Raw genomic sequence first — 17,471 nt, 5'->3', positions numbered from 1 at the left:
AACGGTTTGGCCAAAAATTCTTAAATTTTTAAGGAATGTTTCATACTCACCAGGAGAAATTTTGGCTCTGTTTGGGGTCTGTATGAGAAAATGCAGTCTCTAGAAGTCGTAATATAATTTTTGTCTTGACATAAATTCTGTATTCAACTACATTGTCTTGTTGATTTTATTTCTTTAAATTTGTACATGGTTATGGATGAAAAATTTATGCATATTATATTACATATTAATAAACTTTCAATAAAATTTTGATGAACAAATTAATTATGGTTTGTGAGTTAAAAATTATGGAAATTGGATCCAAAATATGAATTTTTTTGAAGTATAGCCTGTCCAAGAACCATAATAGGTTGCGGTACATAATTTTAATTCACAACTCAAATGGAGTTTGGACTTGTTCTTTGGGGAGATTATTTCAGACATGTCCATCTATCTACATTAATTTTTATAGAAATTTTTTATTATATAAAGTCACTGAATATATACTTCTTTGAAGGGACTGAATCGGACATGTCAGTTTTATAGCAGAAAAACTAGTTTTGGTAAATTATTTATTTCTCCCAGCTTTGGACTCTGATTGAGGCATAGTTTGTTACTATCTTTAGCTAACACATCCATGCATCTACTATAAAATTTTCAAATATTCTTCACCATAATCTGATCAGGACAAAATTTAAATCGACTGATAAAATTTAGTTCCTGTAGTTCTGACTTTTAACTCTTGTAATATATGTGTTCGGGTCCTAAAAGAAGACCAGTTGGGCAAGTCCTGATTCCAAAATTGAACCAGATGGATACACTAATGGTTAGAAACCAGTGTGTGTGTTTTGAATGATGTTTATGATATGATATATTATGATTATGCACTTGCTAAATGATATTTGCATATTTAAATGAATGCATGATCTATTTATGTGCTTACATGAGTATGATATGCAACGTATGTTATATATGATTTATGTGTATGCATCGTAATGATTAATTATTGTTGTTGCATGTCATGATACATGAATTGTATAATGCATGATTGACTGCTTTGTTGTGAGCTCATGGTTCAAAGAACCAATCGGTGCTTGCGAGCCCGAATTGATGTGTTATATGTGCTCATGTGGATGTGCCTTGCGTGTGCACTATTGTGGGGATGATGTCAAATGGTATTCTTGTGTTGTAAGGCATGTGTGTGTGACATGCAAGTACATGGGACCACTCAGTTATGAGTGAAGGGGTTGTGAGAACTCATGGGGTATTGACTGTGCACTAATTTATGAAAACATATCATTGATCTATGACCTTAATAAAGATAAACCCACATTGAATAGTTTCTGGTACCTTGACAGGGTACCGGAATCACGGGATCTATCATCCCAAGTCTACCTTAGTAAGGGTAGATGATACAAACTTGTAGGACATTATTGTTGTTTGTGGGCGGAAGGTCTCATTTGGTTGTGAGTAACAAGAGTTAGGGGGTCCGGACTACTAGTTTATCCTAGGTGGTAGTCCCTTGACCTACAAACTTATTTTATGATATCGATCCTATTATTGCTGCCTTTAGGAGATTTTCCCTCGGTTGCTGACTGTTTTCCTATTGGATCCATTCAATTAGTCATTCGGGTTATAATAAAACACATAATATAATAAATGACCAAATAGTCTCGACTAGATGAAGAATTTTGCCTAGGGGAGCCTACAAGATTAAGCAAGAGAAATAATTAATTAGGTGATTAGGATCACTTTACATTATGTCATTATATTTATGTATTGTTCTGTTGAAAGCATGCCTATTTTGATATAATATTTAATGATAACATGTTATAATAATGTGTTTCCTAAAATTAATTATTGTTGAGATTCAGTTGAATGCTTGTTATTGTGTGTTGTGTGATGTTATTAATACATGCTTATGTATGCTTAGTGTTGTGTATAGAACATTAATGTGTGTCCTACTAAGACTTGGTATAAACACTACAAATTTTCACCCTCATCCAGTGTTTATATATTTCATGTGTCATTGCATATCATTGCATGCATTCAGCATACTATTTCATTGCATTGCATGTCATTACATCTCATTTTCGAGATCCAGCACTCCTGTTTTTAAAATATTTAATTCAGATTCGGGTTTTAAAACTTTTCTTTCAAAATCAATTTTTAAAACCTGGGTTTTAATCAACATTCTGTCATTTGCCAACCCCCAGGACCTTATATTTTAAAGTGTTTTTCTCAGAAAACGATCTGGATTCATTTTAAACTCAATTTTCAACTGATTTCAATTCTCAAATGAGACCCATTTAGGTGGTGTCGCTTCTGGATTCCTTTACTTGTCAAAAATCTCCAAAATTTCAGAGTCCTAGTTGGATCAGGACTCTTTTTCCAGAGTCCAGTCGGATCAGAACTCTACTTTTCACTATCTTTTTACCTGTTTTCGGAGAAAACCTTTTAAAATCTTTTGTTTTGGCCAAAATTTTAGAGTCTTAGTTGGATCAGGACTCTTCTTCAAGAGTCTAGTCAGATCAGGACTCTTCTTCAGAGTTTCAATTGGATTGGGACTCTAATCTTTTAATAGCTATTCTATCCATTTTCAATCAAATCTTTTAAAATCTTTCAAAATGAATCAGAAACTCAGAGTTTTAGTCAAAACAGGACTTTGTTCAGAGAGTTCTAGTTGGATCAGGACTCTAATCCTGATTTCAATTTTGAGAGAATCTTTCAAAAATCTTTCCATCTATCAAAACTGTTATACTTTTACCAAAGAATTTCAAAATTCTGAGGTTTTAGCCCACAGTCCTGATCAAATCAGGACTCTACCCCCAGAGTCCTGATCGAATCAGGACTCTATCCAAAATTGATTTTCATACTTCATTTTCACTGGTTTTCAAAAGCTTTGCCCAAATTTCATCATTTGCTTATCAGGAAACCAAAATTCTTAGAGTTCTGATCGAATCAGGATTCTTTCTTAGAATCCTAATCAGATCAGGACTCTGAACCAAAACTTCAATTTCATCCTGTTTTTAACTGTTCTTCAAAATTCTCTCATTTGTTTTCTCAGAAAATCCAAAAATCTGAGAGTCCTAGCTCAATTAGGACTCTGTCCTTAGAGTCTCAGTTGAATCAGAACTCTGTTTTATTCCAATATTTGTTATTGTTTTCACTGTTTCGACAAGTTCTTTCGTCTGTTTTTCAGAAAATACCAAAAAATCTAGAGTTTTAGTCCGATCAGGACTCTGTCTCATAGTCCTAGTCCGGCCAAGAGTCTGTTTTGAAGTTTGTTTTTACTCCTATTCTCATTATTTTCTGTTTGTTTTAAAAAATTAGGTTCTTTTATAGAGTTCATTTAATCTAGGACTCTATTTCAGAGTCTTGATTGAGTTAGGAGTCTAACCCTGACTGTATTTTCTGACTTATTTCATCATTTTTGATAAAATCTTTTCAGAAACTCCTTCATTTGGCTTTTAAAACCCAAAATCTCAGAGTCCTATAAATTCAGGACTCTAACCCGGAGTTCCAGTTCGCCTGAGACTCTATTTTTAAAGATTTCAATTATTGATTTTAACCTCTTTTCAAAGTTCTTTTCAGTGTTTATTTCAAAACCTGGTGTGGGCCCACTCAGTTGGCGCCACATCCAGAGGAGTTCTAACCCAGTTGAAACTCTATGCCATTTCAAAACTTTTAATTTCAAGTTTGCTTTTGAAAATCTTTCTAAAACTCTCTCAATTTCAAGTTTTTAAAATCATTTTTTTGAAAAACTCAAGTAGGGCCCACTCGGGGTGGCGCCACATTTGAGAAAGTCAGGGTTAGTCTAGGCTTAGTCAGTGTCTTGGTTAGTTTTAGAAGTTTAGAAGAGTCAAAATCTATTTTGGAAACTCATTTTTAAAGTTTGGTTTTTAAATTGTTGTTTTTAAAAATTTTAGTTAAAACTTTAAAAACCCAATGTGAGAAAATGCCAAGTGGCACCACATTTGGGGGCTTTTTAGGATTAGCTAGGGGTTAATTAGGAACTAATTAGAATAATTTAGACTAGGGGTAGATAGGTAACTCCACCCTAAAATTGCCCCCCTTAGAAGAGTCCAAAAATTTCAAAATTGTCAATTTTCAAAACCTAATTTTTTTTTATAAATAGAGACCCATAGGGGGTCGATTTTTCCAGCTACCTCTTTGGCAATTCTTAGAGCTTCTCTCTCCTCTCCAGCCCTTCCTCCATTGCTGCAACTCCAAGGTAATTATTTCTTTTAATTTCTTTAGTTTATTTAATGTTTTTAATGGTTTTAAATCAATTTTAACCATTGGCTCCATCTATTCTATGGATTAAACCATGGATTCAAGTCCAAGAACCTCAAGAGAGGTTCAAGAAGATGATATAACTCTGTTTTGATGTTTTCTCAGGGATTCTAATCTATTAGAATCGATTATAGTGTGGTTTTTCATGTTCTTAACCATTAAAACATGCGATTTACCCGTTAAATGGGTAAAATCCATGCTTTTTAAGGTAAAATCAAATTCCAGCCATGAATTCCCTGTTTTTATTTATTTATTTACTTATTTATGTTTATTACATGTTTTTTAGCATAGAAATCAATTTCGTTTTGCTGTTTGGTATTTTTTATTATTATTTTCATTAGTTAAAGCATGATTTATTAGGTTTTATCAAATTTTTGTGTGTTTTTAGTTTAGAACAGAAAAAATCATGCTATTTCGGATTGAAATACTCACTGTTAATTTCTGATTTTTTTATATGTGATACATGGATGTGTAAATGAACTACTGTAAAAAAATCAGAGGTTTTGGGATTCGGAAACTCTGTCAGAAAAATCGGATATCAAACCGTGATTTTAAATCTTTAAAATCGTTATTTAAATTCAAGAGGTAACTTGCTGTTATGTTATTTTTCCCATCCGATATCCGATTTGAGATCCGTAAAATGTTGTGGATTCGTGTTGAGATAATTTATTTACTGTGAAATTTTGGTAATTTTGGCCTCTGTTTAGTATTTTTCCTCTGACAGAAAGTCTGATTTTAAATTTAAAACTCGTTAGGGTTTACCAAAACCCTAATCAGACTTGTAATGACCATAGATCTCAAACTACAGATCCGATTCATGATATGTAAAAAAGGAGTTTCATTATTTTTCTGTCTGATATTTACTGCTAAAATTTCAATTTTTTTTATTAAGTTTGCTATTTATTTCTGTATTTTCAATCCGAAGTAGCTGTTTTAACCCCTGTTAGATTTGTTATATTTTAGTTCAGATTGCCGGAAGGGTTTCTCCCTAACCGGAGATGCTTTTTCCAATCTGTAAATAGGAAAACCTTTATTTTTATGTCTAGTTTACCTCTGTAAAAATTCAGAAATTTTCATGGAGGATTGACCCCTGATTCGAGTCTAACTCTGAAACTGGTTGGTGACCTAGGTTAAAAATAACATATTTTAGGGTTTTAATGAAATTTTTGGATTAAAATAATGTCAAAAAAATTACTTTTATGATTTCAATCTAATTTTAGGATCATAAAAAGTGCAGGTACCAATTTTTATGAGTTTTGGAATCCGTTTGATGCCTGAATTAATCAAATTGCAAAACAGGGCACCCGTAGGATCCCGAAACACTGCCAAAATCACAATTTTTGTGATATTTCTTGATTTTCGTGCATACGTATGTGTTTTTTGGGTTGGTTTATGACTAGAATCATATTAGGGTGTTTCATGTTTGATTTTGTGTTTATTTTAATCATAAATCTTAAGTTTTTACCAAAATCTATTTCAGAAAACCCTGATTTCAAGGCCATAGTCTTGCTATTAGAGGCATTTTGGTCATTTGACCTCAATTTCGAAATTCTAAACCCTAATTTTCATATTTTTAATCATATTATGTCATCTTATGTTTGATTTATCCTTATTTAAATTTTCAAACTTGCATTTTACAAAATATCTTTCTAAAAACCCTGATTTCAAGGCCATAGTCTTGCGATCAGGGGTATTTTGGTCATTTTGACCAAAATTTCGAATTTTCAAATCCTATTTTCATATTTCTTTAATTTTATTTCTTATTTCATCATGTTTATCTCAGAAAATCATGGAAAAGGGCTTATATCTAGAGAAATCCAGTAATTTCCAGATATTACTGGATAAATCTAGAAAAGCCAACATATTTTCACTAACAAGTTTTCTAGTTTTGCAGGAACATTCAAGAAGAAGATTTTTCTTTATTTTCTTTATTCAATTCAATATAATATCAAAGTTGTAATACTTGGAATAAGATTTACATTTTCTGCTTAGAATAGGATGCATTGCATATAGTTTAATTCTGTAAATTTCAATATCTGATGAATGTATAATTCATGCATATTCTTTATCAATTCACTATGGTCTACACGAATGGCACGTGCACAAGCTCTTAGGGAGTTGACAAACTCGGTGGAATTCGTATTTATGGCCATAGTCAGAATACAAATGAGACCCAGATTTGTGATCTTCGTATTAGCCACATTCAGCCTACACTCTTAGGCTAACTTCAAAATGCACTGCATTTCTTAAAATACAAAAGGATTTTCTCAATTCCTCAAAGCAATGTCTTTCAAATCTATATCCATTCATCTCATTCATTTACAAATTCCGATTCCAATTCAGAGAAATCGATTTTCTCAAAATTTCTCAAGTCTTTCTCAGAAATTGATTTTCTCAAAACTCTGAGCTTTCAAAGGATATTTCAAGTATTTCTCAAGTTCAAACTCATGATTTTCCAAATCCTAATATCTTCAATTCCAAAGTTTAAAATTCAAACTTTTCTCAGAATTATCCAAGTTTTCCTCAGAAATTCATTTTCACAAAACACTTGGATTCTTCAGAAATCGATTTTCATTTTCCCCAGAAATATTCTTTCACCATGATTCATGATTTTCCAAATGATATCTTTTCTAAGAATTTTCCAAGTATTTCAGTTATTCTAAGCAAACATCATGTTTTCAAATCTGCATTTTCAGAAAATTCATAGCACATGCATGATTCTTTGTGCATTTAGGAAATAGAACACGATTTAGACAAGTTGAGCAAAGCTAAGCACACAATTGATCCTTGGTTTGATTACCCCTGGTAAAGGCGCCAGGAACAGTTGAACCTCGTACCGACAGACGAGTCCCATTCTTCGGAATTATCCCGCATTTTAAAACGGAGGCAAGTTATTTTCAAAAAACTTTTTCAAAGGTCAGTTTGACTCGCAAAAGTAAAAATTTTGCGATGATAACAGGTTTGGCGACCGTGATGGGACCTGTCTTCGCCTGATCAATTGTGTGTTTAACCTAGTTCAAATTGTCAAAATTGTGTTCCATGGAATGTCAACTTTTACTTTCTGATATCATGTGAACCTAGCAGCCTAGACTTGAACCCAGCTGACATGGATTGCATGTAGACTAAGTATGGTTTGGTAGGACCATATTGAGGAGAATTATTCATGCTCACATAGACTTAGGTCTAATACAACACTCCTCAATCTAGGAATTGTATGAAAACAATGCTTGCTTCTTCAAATATTTCAAAACTCTATCTCTTTAGGTCTTAGAGCCCTCTGTTTGCTTGCATGTGATCATATTTTCAAAAACCACTCCACCTATCTTTACATGGTCTTCGCGTTGCTGGGCTTTCTTTCAGAACCATAGTTCAGGACAAAGCCTCACAACTGGGCCACCTATTTGGGTGAAAACCCCCCTGCCACGTACAAAGGGCCATAGTCCAACGTATATCGGCAGGCGCTCAAGGATGCTGGAAAACTTGAACCTAGAACCGGAGAAATTGATTTTATGCCACGTACATCGAGCCTTGGCTTGAGTATATAGGCATAGCATGATTGGACACAGTTGATCTGAACCTTAGAGTTAGGATTAAGGTCCTACAACTATTTCAAAACTTGTGCATCTAGAGTCAACTTTTAGGGAATGTTGTATGTGCATACTTGATTGTACAGGATGTGATTGAATGTTAGCTTCTTTTATTCCATTTCATTACATTTTTCACAAGTTTTCTAAAATACTGGACGATTTTCATGAATCCCCAATTTTTTTTTCATCTGTTTCCATATACTATCTAAAATTTTCTATTTTATTCAAACCCTGGACAATTTTTCCAAATTCTCCTTATTTTCTTCAAAACTTCAGGTGATTTCCATCCTTTCGTTCTTCTGGATCTCGAATTTCCTGCTTTATTTTTATCCTGCCTGCATCTTTTAAAAAAAAATCCTTGTATTTTCCCAAGTCTTATTCCAAATTTTCCATGTTTTTGAGTCTGATGGCATCCAGTCAACTCGATTCAGTCTTTCCAGAGGGTCACATCTCCTACGAGGTGCGACAAGGTCTTCCAGAACATCGAGTCCTCAACACCGGATCCTTCTTTCCCCGGTGGTATTATTCATGGTTCAAGAACTTCTCTCGTATGTTTCCAGACCACTTGGACGATTATGGATTGGAACTTGCATCCGCAGTGGGAAAGCATACAGTCAACGACAATTTGATCCACGCACTGGCAGAGCGGTGGAATCCGAGCACTAGTACCTTTTGGTTCCCATGGGGGGAAATGATTTTGTTGATGGACGAATTCTCAGAGATTATGGGATTACCTGAACCGGTTGGTCAACCTGGAGATCCATTGGAGAAGCAGTTTTTGATTAATGTCAAGGGTCTAGATCCCCGAGACGCTTTAGCTCGCATGACAAGACGCAAGTCTTGGCCATTGATAGAGGAGAATGGAAGCGAATATGTAGACCTGCTCGAAATTTACAGACAGTATGGAGCATTTGTGGAAGTCAGTTCCTTATCTCGAACAGCTCGAGAGAGAATCCAGCATGCGATGGTCTTATGCACTGTGGGATTGGCTCTCTTTTCAGATGGACGGAATTACGTGGATATCAGGATAGTTCAACTTCTGTGAAAGTGGGGAAGTCAACAGACCAGCCGCCTCTCTATGGCCATGGCCGCACTCGCTTTTCTGTACCAAGGGTTGACCCGTTTCACACTCGGAGAATCAATTCTAGTCGAAGGGTGCACCTACGCATTGCAATCTTGGTTCCTCCGGCATGTGCCAGCCCGAGCTAGTTCATTCAGATACAATGGTGAAAAGCTCCTTCCAGTTGCACGATACCGATTCTTGATTGATAACCTTCATGAGGAAGAAGTCGTATGGGACTACTTTGACCGTCAGGAATCACCTCCCAGATATACTTATGCATATGGCAAGCGATTCAGGCTACTTGGCCCATTCTTCTGCGCATACTACCATCCAGAGCAGTGTGTCAGGCAGTTCTCTTAGAGACAGAAGTATATAAAAATTCGCCCACTATCTGGGATTTTGCCAGAATTCGATCTCACATCAGATTAGTGGTCCGGAGCATACCATTCTGCCAGACATGACTGAGATTCTTTTGTTACTCTCACTATTTTTCCTAGTCCTAAAGTGTCCTCTGATTATCAAGAGTGGTGGAAAATTGTTCGACCCCCTCCCATTTGTCAAGTTTATTATTAATAAAATCATGTTTTTCCTTTCTTCAATAAAATTCCTTTAAATTTCATTCTATCTAGGTTTGACGACCTCGCCTAGGTAACAAGACATATTTTTCAGTTGTTTATTTTTGCAAAGGAATGACAACGCAATTGTCGTAATCCCAGTAACGACTCAATCCCTAGTAATGGGATGCTCTTTCAATTGTCTACCAAAATTCTCAATAAATATTTTTCCCCAATCAGAATTTCTTTCAAAAGCCTAACCATCAATTCTACCCTGTAGAGAGCGTTAGTGACATTCAAGAGAGCACCTGCATCCTTACATGGTTCAGACAAAGTCCGGAAAGAAGACCGCACCAATCCAGCTTATCAGTTCTCTGTCAGCTTCAGTACAAGAAATGGCCTCTTCACAATCTGCTGGAAACAGAAGTCAGCAAGCTAATGATGACATCGACCCACAGATGTATTCGTTGTTCCGAAGAATGCTGAGCAAGGTATTGTCTGAGGAAACAGGGACCGGTTCAGGAAAAGCCCACAATAAGAAAAAGGTTAAAAGCCGAACAACAAAGAAGAGTGTGAAGATTACTAGAAAGCAAAATCATCACGAAGAAACATCTTATGAATCAGCAGAAGATACTGATGAGGAATATGAAACTCACCAGGCATTTAAAGGGTCTACTCAAAAGCAGGAGTCGACTTATAAATTTGGGAGTCAGTCAGTCAATGACCCTACTCAGCCACAACTCCGAGATGTGATGAAAATAGTCAAGGATCTGCAGGCTCTTAACAAGGGTAAAAAGGTCTTTACGAGTGAAGACTTTTATGACAGACTGGATGGGGATGATGATCTTGACAATCTCCCCATAAAATTTATCAAATTCGATGGTTCGGGTGACCCGAAGGCACACCTCACCCTTTTCTTTGCAAAATGTTCCAAGTTCAGGAGGAATAACCGAGCCTTATTCCTTTGTTTTCCTCGCAGTCTGGAGAGTATTGTAGCAAAATGGTATTCAGAGCATATTAATCCCATAGAGCTGAAAGAGTTTGATAAAGTGGTAAATTTGTTTATTGAGCACTTTTTATTCAACGCCGAAGCCCTCCCGACTCTCAGTCACCTCTGCAGTCTGAAGCAGAAAGAAAATGAAAAGGCCAGAGATTTTATTCATAGATGGAGATCTGCTTGTAACAAGATGTGTGATCCAATATCAGAAGGACACGCACTATCCTTAATCCTGAGTAACTTCTCGCAACCCCTAGGGGGATTGATGTCTACCTCTCCATCAAAAACCTTCATAGAACTAACAGAACGAGCCGAATGGCTTGAGTTGAGTATAGAAAATGGCTCTTATGAGGGCTTCATGTTCAGTAAGAACAACGGTCAGCAAGAATCAAAGAAGAAAACCCACTTCACATACTCTGCCAATAACAACAAGAACCAAAATAAAGGAAATGAGAAAGATCACAGCTATGGTTTCGGAGGGTCGAATCCCAACAAAAGTGATCAAAAAGGCAAATCGATCCCTCAGTATGACAGACAACCACAACAGATTCTTGATCAAGGGTCGAAATCTCAAGAAAAGCCAAAGCGTGAAGGGTGGAGTTATAATCACAAATTTACTCCTCTGGATCAGTCTCTTGAAACAGTCCTAGAATATATGCTCAGCAGTGACATGATTAAGCTCCCAAGGGTAGCCGATCCACCAGCAGTTATGGGTAAAATGAAAGACAGATTCTGCAAGTTCCACTGAACAGTGGGACATGACACTGAGAACTGTTTCGTTCTAAAAAATATTATACAAGATTATATTGATAAAAACCTGTTGGTGGAAGGGGCCGAAGAAAAGAAAATGGAAATTCTAAATCAGTCGTTCTTCCAGCATTCAACTGCAGTGATATCTGATCATCCTTTTCAGCCACAAGATCATATCCAACCATGTCCTAGCAGCGATATCGATGTACAACATCAGGTGTTAGTGTTGCATAAGGTTCAGTCCAATTCCCAGAAGATGGACCTCGTTTCAGCTCTCAGTAAGCTGAAAGTTTCAAAAGAGCCTGCTGGGGTGTCTCCAGAAGTAGCCAAAAGAATGTCATGATTTTCCAAGGGCTTTATCAAACCTGTTTCAGAAAAAGGGAAAGCATCAGAAAAACAGGTCGATACAGTGCAAAGACCAATCACTGCCCTCTCTAATATCCCTATTCTTGAGTTGGCGCGTGCCTCTCCCAAGCATCAACAAGTCCTGGATGATTTATTGCGGAAAATCAAGGTCAAGCCAGGCACCACACCTGAAGACATGGCTCAGATCGTTAATCAGGCCATGACCAATGCTCCCATAACCTTCTCGGATGAAGATCTGTCCAAGCCTCACGCGTTTCATAACAATGCTTTGTACATTGTAGTGTGAACCCGGGGAATGACTGTACCCCATGTGCTCGTAGATAAGGGCAGTAGCCTTAACATTTGCCCCGAAATGACTGCCAAGGCTCTGGGCATAAAAGAAGAAGAATACACGTCGTATCCAATCACCATTTATGAATTTGATAATCACGGACAAACAACAAAGGGCAAAATCTTTTTGGAAATATTCATCAACTACTCTGTTCACACGGTGCTTTTCCATGTTGTCAACGTGCCGCCAACGTATAATCTTCTATTGGGAAGAACCTGAATTCACAATGCCAATGCAGTGCCATCCACCCTGCACAAGTGTATTAAGTGGTCTAAAGGTGGCATGATCACTACTGTCCTGGGGGAAGATCCAGAAGAGAGGCTGCCTTGGTCTATGATTCCTCGACTGACCTATACTACTGATATCCCTAGCATCAGGGAGAGCGAAGAAGTTGTTCTTAGCGAAAGTTTGGAAATGTTAAAGTTAGAGGCAGCACCAGAAGCGAATCATACTACAACAATGGTCCAATGGCAAGGGCCACATTTCTTCAAAATCGGGGGTCGTCTCGATTACAGCACTTTCAAGGACCACCCTCTTTTCCCGCAATTTGTAAGAGCCAAGAAAGGGTTTGACCTGTTACTAAAGCATGGTTATCAGCCTTTCAAAGGATTGGGCAAGAACGAAGATGGCCGACTAGAGTCAGTGGTCCCGGACCATCATCCGCGCAGGGCAGGATTGAGGTTCATGGGCAAAAGATCTCACAAAAATATTGTCTTCATTAAGGGGATTCATTAAAAGCTTCTATCATTTGTCTTTCTCATTTTCATTCATTTGATTTCTACAGTTTGTATGGACAATGTCCCATTTCAGTTCATTTTAAATGTCGTCATTTTATTTTAAATCCTCAATAAAGCTATCAATTTTCTCATCTATCTGGATGGCATCTTTCTTTTACTCCTTTGCAATTTGTCTTCAAAATTCATTGTTCTTATCCTTTCTTATTTCATGCAACTTATGCCATAATGAATGAACTTTTTCTGAAAGCTACTCCTTTTCAAAATTTCAGAATGTCTTCCCAATCGATAAGGAGATTAGTCATCAATTCAAAACCTGCAAAGATTTATCGGGTCAGGGTAAGAGAGGAGGACAGTAAGGTCACAAAGCAGCCAGAAGAAATGGCAGAGTTTGACTCAGCGCTTCCAGAATTGACAAAATTTGCAGCGATTCAGAAACAGGATGAGCCATCGACCCTAGTTCAGGATCCAACTGAAGACATCAATATTGGTTCAGAGGATAATCCTAAAATTCTCAAGATCGGTTCTTGTCTAAGCACAGATGAGAAGGAAAAGCTCATCAATTTTCTCAAGCAATATCAAGAAGTGTTCGCATGGACTTATGAAGATATGCCAGGATTAGATCCTAAATTGGTGGAACATCGCCTCGTCTTGAAGCCTGATGCAAAACCAGTTAAGCAGAAATTAAGAAAGATGGATCCTCAAATCGAGCAGCAGGTCAAGGAAGGACTTGAGGATTTGCTTAAAGCAGCATTCATCCGAGCAATAGATTATCCGGATTGGTTGGCAAATATTGTAGTAGTTCCCAAAAAGAATGGTAAAGTTTGAATCTGTATCGACTTCTGTGATTTCAATAAGGCTACTCCTAAGGATGACTATCCGCTCCCAAATATTGATCTCTCGGTCGATAGCACAGCTGGTCATGCCAAGTTCTCTTTTATGGATGGATACTCCGGATATAATCAAATCAAACTGGCCGCTCGTGACCAATCCAAAACATCCTTCACTACACCATGGGGCACTTTCTGTTACACAGTCATATCGTTTGGGCTCAAGAATGCCGGAGCAACCTATCAACGCGCAATGGCTGCCATATTCCATGACTAGATGCACAAGACCATGGATGCATACATGGATGATATCCTAGTCAAATCCAAGGAAGAAGAAGACCATATCGATGCTTTAAGTCAGGTCTTCAAGCGACTTATTCTTTATAAGCTAAGACTCAACCCTCAGAAGTGTGTCTTCAGAGTTGGATCAAGCAAGTTATTAGGCTTCTTGGTCAGCAAAAAGGGAATAGAAATGGATCCCGCCAAAGCAAAGGCCATCATTGATATGTCACCCCCAACTACTCTCAAAGAATTGCGTAGTCTTCAGGGACGTATGCAATCAATTCGGAGATTCATATCCAATCTTGCCATGAGATGTGAGCCTTTCAATCATTTGCTTAGAAAAGGAGTAAAGTTTGAGTGGGGACCGGAATGTCAGCAATCATTTGATCGTATCAAGAAGTACCTTCTTAACCCACCTGTTCTGAAGCCACCGGAATTGAGAAAGCCTCTTTTGTTGTATGTTTTAGTTAACCAAGATGCTTGTGGTGGATTCTTGGCACAGTACGAGGAAGGCAGTCTGATTGAGCATGCCATCTACTATGTAAGCAAGACTTTTATTGATTACGAGAAGAAGTACTCCCAGATAGAAAATACATGTCTAGCACTGGTTTGGATGTGTCAAAAGTTAAGGCATTACTTGTTAGCATCAGAGGTCAAGATTCTTTCAAAACTTAATCCTCTCAGGTACATTCAGGAACAACCATTTCTCAGTGGACAGATTGCCAAGTGGCAAGTTGTGATCATCGCAAAATTTTTCCTCTCTTGTATTTTTCTCTCTCTTCCTTCTCTTTTCCTTTCTATCCTTTATTTCCTCCTTTTTGAAGGGAGAAAATAAAAGGGCAGAAAAGAAGAGAGAAGAGAAAAGAAAAGAAAGAAAAGAGAGAGAGGAATTCTTTTGCGGGGTCTCACTTGACATTAATTTTGAAGATATTTGAGAAAATAACTTGCCTCCGTTTTGAAATATTTGTGGGAAAACTGGGAGATGGGATCCGCTCGTCGGTACGAGGTTCGACCGTTCCTGGCGCCTTTATCAGGGGTAATCGAACCAAGGGTCGAATTCATGCCTTTTGCTTTGTTAAGAAATTTATCTAAGAATTTATTCTAAGTCCAAAATGCACAAAGAATCATGCTTGTGCAATGCAAAGATGTATGCTCTTTTTTTAAAGATGTTTTTGAAATTTTCCAAGTGTTTCTGAGATGAATTTGATAATAGAGTGAAGAAATGGTTTCTAACTTAGAACTTAAGATTAAAGTTCTAAGTTTTTGAAATAATCAGTGCTTGGGAAAAATAGATCTGGATCTTTAAGAGAAATGATTTTGAAGCTGAGATAAAGGAGAAGGAAGGAAACTTCAGAGTCATAACTGGACTTTGAATTAGAATAAAGATGAAATAGAATTCAATTCTAACTTTTGAAGTTTGAAATCAGAATGAAATGTGGGAAATAGAATTGATTTGAAAGTTGGAATTCAAGATGGAATCGGAATCCAAAGTCTGGATTCTGAATAGAGTTCAAACTTGAATTTTGGATTTAGAATCCAAAAAAATAGGAATTGGGTTTGAAATCTGAGATGAAAACGGAATTGGATTTGGAATTGAGAATGGAAGTTGATTTGAAATCTGGAATTCAGAATGGAATTTGAATTCAAAGTATGGATTCTAAATAGAGTTGAGATTTAAAATTGAATTCTGGATTTAGAATATGAAATGGGAGTTGATCCTGAAGTTTGAGATCTGAGATGAAATTGGATTCAGAATTTTGAATGGAATTGGATTTAAGATCTGAGATCCGAAGGGGAATTGGGTTCTGGATCCTAGAATGGAATTGGATCTGAAGTCTGAGATCCAAAGTAGAATTGGGTTCTGGATCCTAGAATGGAATTGGATATGAAGTCTGAGATCCAAAGTAGAATTGGGTCCTGGATCCTAGAATGGATTTGGATTTGAAGTCTGAGATCTAAAGTAGAATTGGGTTTTGGATCCTAGAATGGAATTAGATCTGAAGTCTGAGATCCAAAGTGGAATTGGGTTCTGGATCCTAGAATGGATTTGGATCTGAAGTCTGAGATAAAAAATAGAATTGGGTTCTGGATCCTAGAATGGAATTGGATCTGGAGTCTGAGATCCAAAGGGGAATTGAGTTCTGGATCCTAGAATGGAATTGGATATGAAGTCTGAGATCCAAAGTAGAATTGGATTCTGGATCCTAGAATTGGAATTTGGATCTGTAATCTGAGATCCAATGTAGAATGGGGATCTGGATCCTAGAATGGATTTTGGATATGAAGTCTGAGATCCAAGGTGAAGTTGGATTCATACTTGGAAATCTGGATCCAAGTTGAGATTAACTTTGGATTTGGGCTTTGAAAGTCCAAATGGGACTTTTGAATATGGATCTGGGTTTTGAAAACCCAGATTGAATTTAAAATTTAGGAAAGGTCAACCTTTTGAGATTCAGAATTAATCTCAAACTGTGGTTTTTGAATTTGAAGATAAGAAGATGAACTTGATTTTGAGAATGAATAAAAAATTTCAAAGTTTAAATGGAACTTTGAAATTCAATTTTTGAATTGAATTGGAATTTTGGAGTTTGAATAAAATGGTTTTGAAATTCCAAAGTCAAATTGGACTTTGAAATTGAGATAGAATTGGAATAGAAAAGATGTTCAAAATCACTTGGGTTTTTTAAAAGAATTTTTGAAAATATGATGTAATTCTATCCTAAATGATGAATGAATTTAAATAACTTTGAAATTGGATTTGAAAAGCTATTCCATTCTTTAAATGAATTAAGAATGGGGTTGAAGATATAATATATCCCTGACTATGGTCATTGGATATATTATATAATAACCACATTTAAATTCAAGTGAAGAATAAAATACATTTTTTGGTGCTTTTATAGAATTTAAAATGAAATTAACTCTCAATATACCCTGACTATGGCCATTGGTATATATATTGAATTAATTTTAGATTAAATTCTGATAAAAGAGGAAAATGTTTAAGAAAATAGGATGAATTTTGAAAAGGATCCAGTGTGGATCCAGTGTTATTTTGTAAAAGATAAAAATACTAAGTTTTGTTTACATCCCGACTATGGCCGTTGATGTAAATCATCAACTTAGCATTAATTTACCTCTTACGAAATGATTCGCGTGCCATTCGTGTTTCACAATTGTGAGATTTTGAGAAATAAAAGCAGAAAGCATGAAAACAAGCAATTTTATGATATTTATAATGCTCATTCATTCTATCTAAAAAAAGAAAAAAAAAGAAAAAAAAAGAAAAAAAAGGGTTCTTATTTACAGAATTTACTTTTATAAGAATTTCTAATTCTAAGAAAGACAATGAAGGTTTTCATATATCTCCTGCAAAACATTCAGTTAGTACCAAAAGATAGAAGTAGAAAAGAATTTGCGAAATATTGTATAGAACATGATGAGGAAATACCTTTTCATGACTTTATTGAGAACTTACCTTGGGATAATATATCAGACAAATGAGGAGCCCTAACCTTGGACTAAGTGTCATATACAATGCCAATGAAAATGCTTTATACCCAATACAGCTACACATGCAGTGGAAAGGAAAGAGTTGTGGCTCATTCTGCTGGTTACTATGGGCAACCCACTTGTTGTAGGAGTTGACACATGTATTGTGCAGGCTTAAAAATCTCAACTGTATAATCTCCAAATGTATGT

The sequence above is a fragment of the Nuphar pumila genome, chromosome 3, assembly GCF_984573655.1.
Source record: "Nuphar pumila chromosome 3, dmNupPumi1.hap1.1, whole genome shotgun sequence".
Lineage (NCBI taxonomy): Eukaryota > Viridiplantae > Streptophyta > Magnoliopsida > Nymphaeales > Nymphaeaceae > Nuphar > Nuphar pumila.
Note: the sequence above shows the minus strand (reverse complement) of the source record.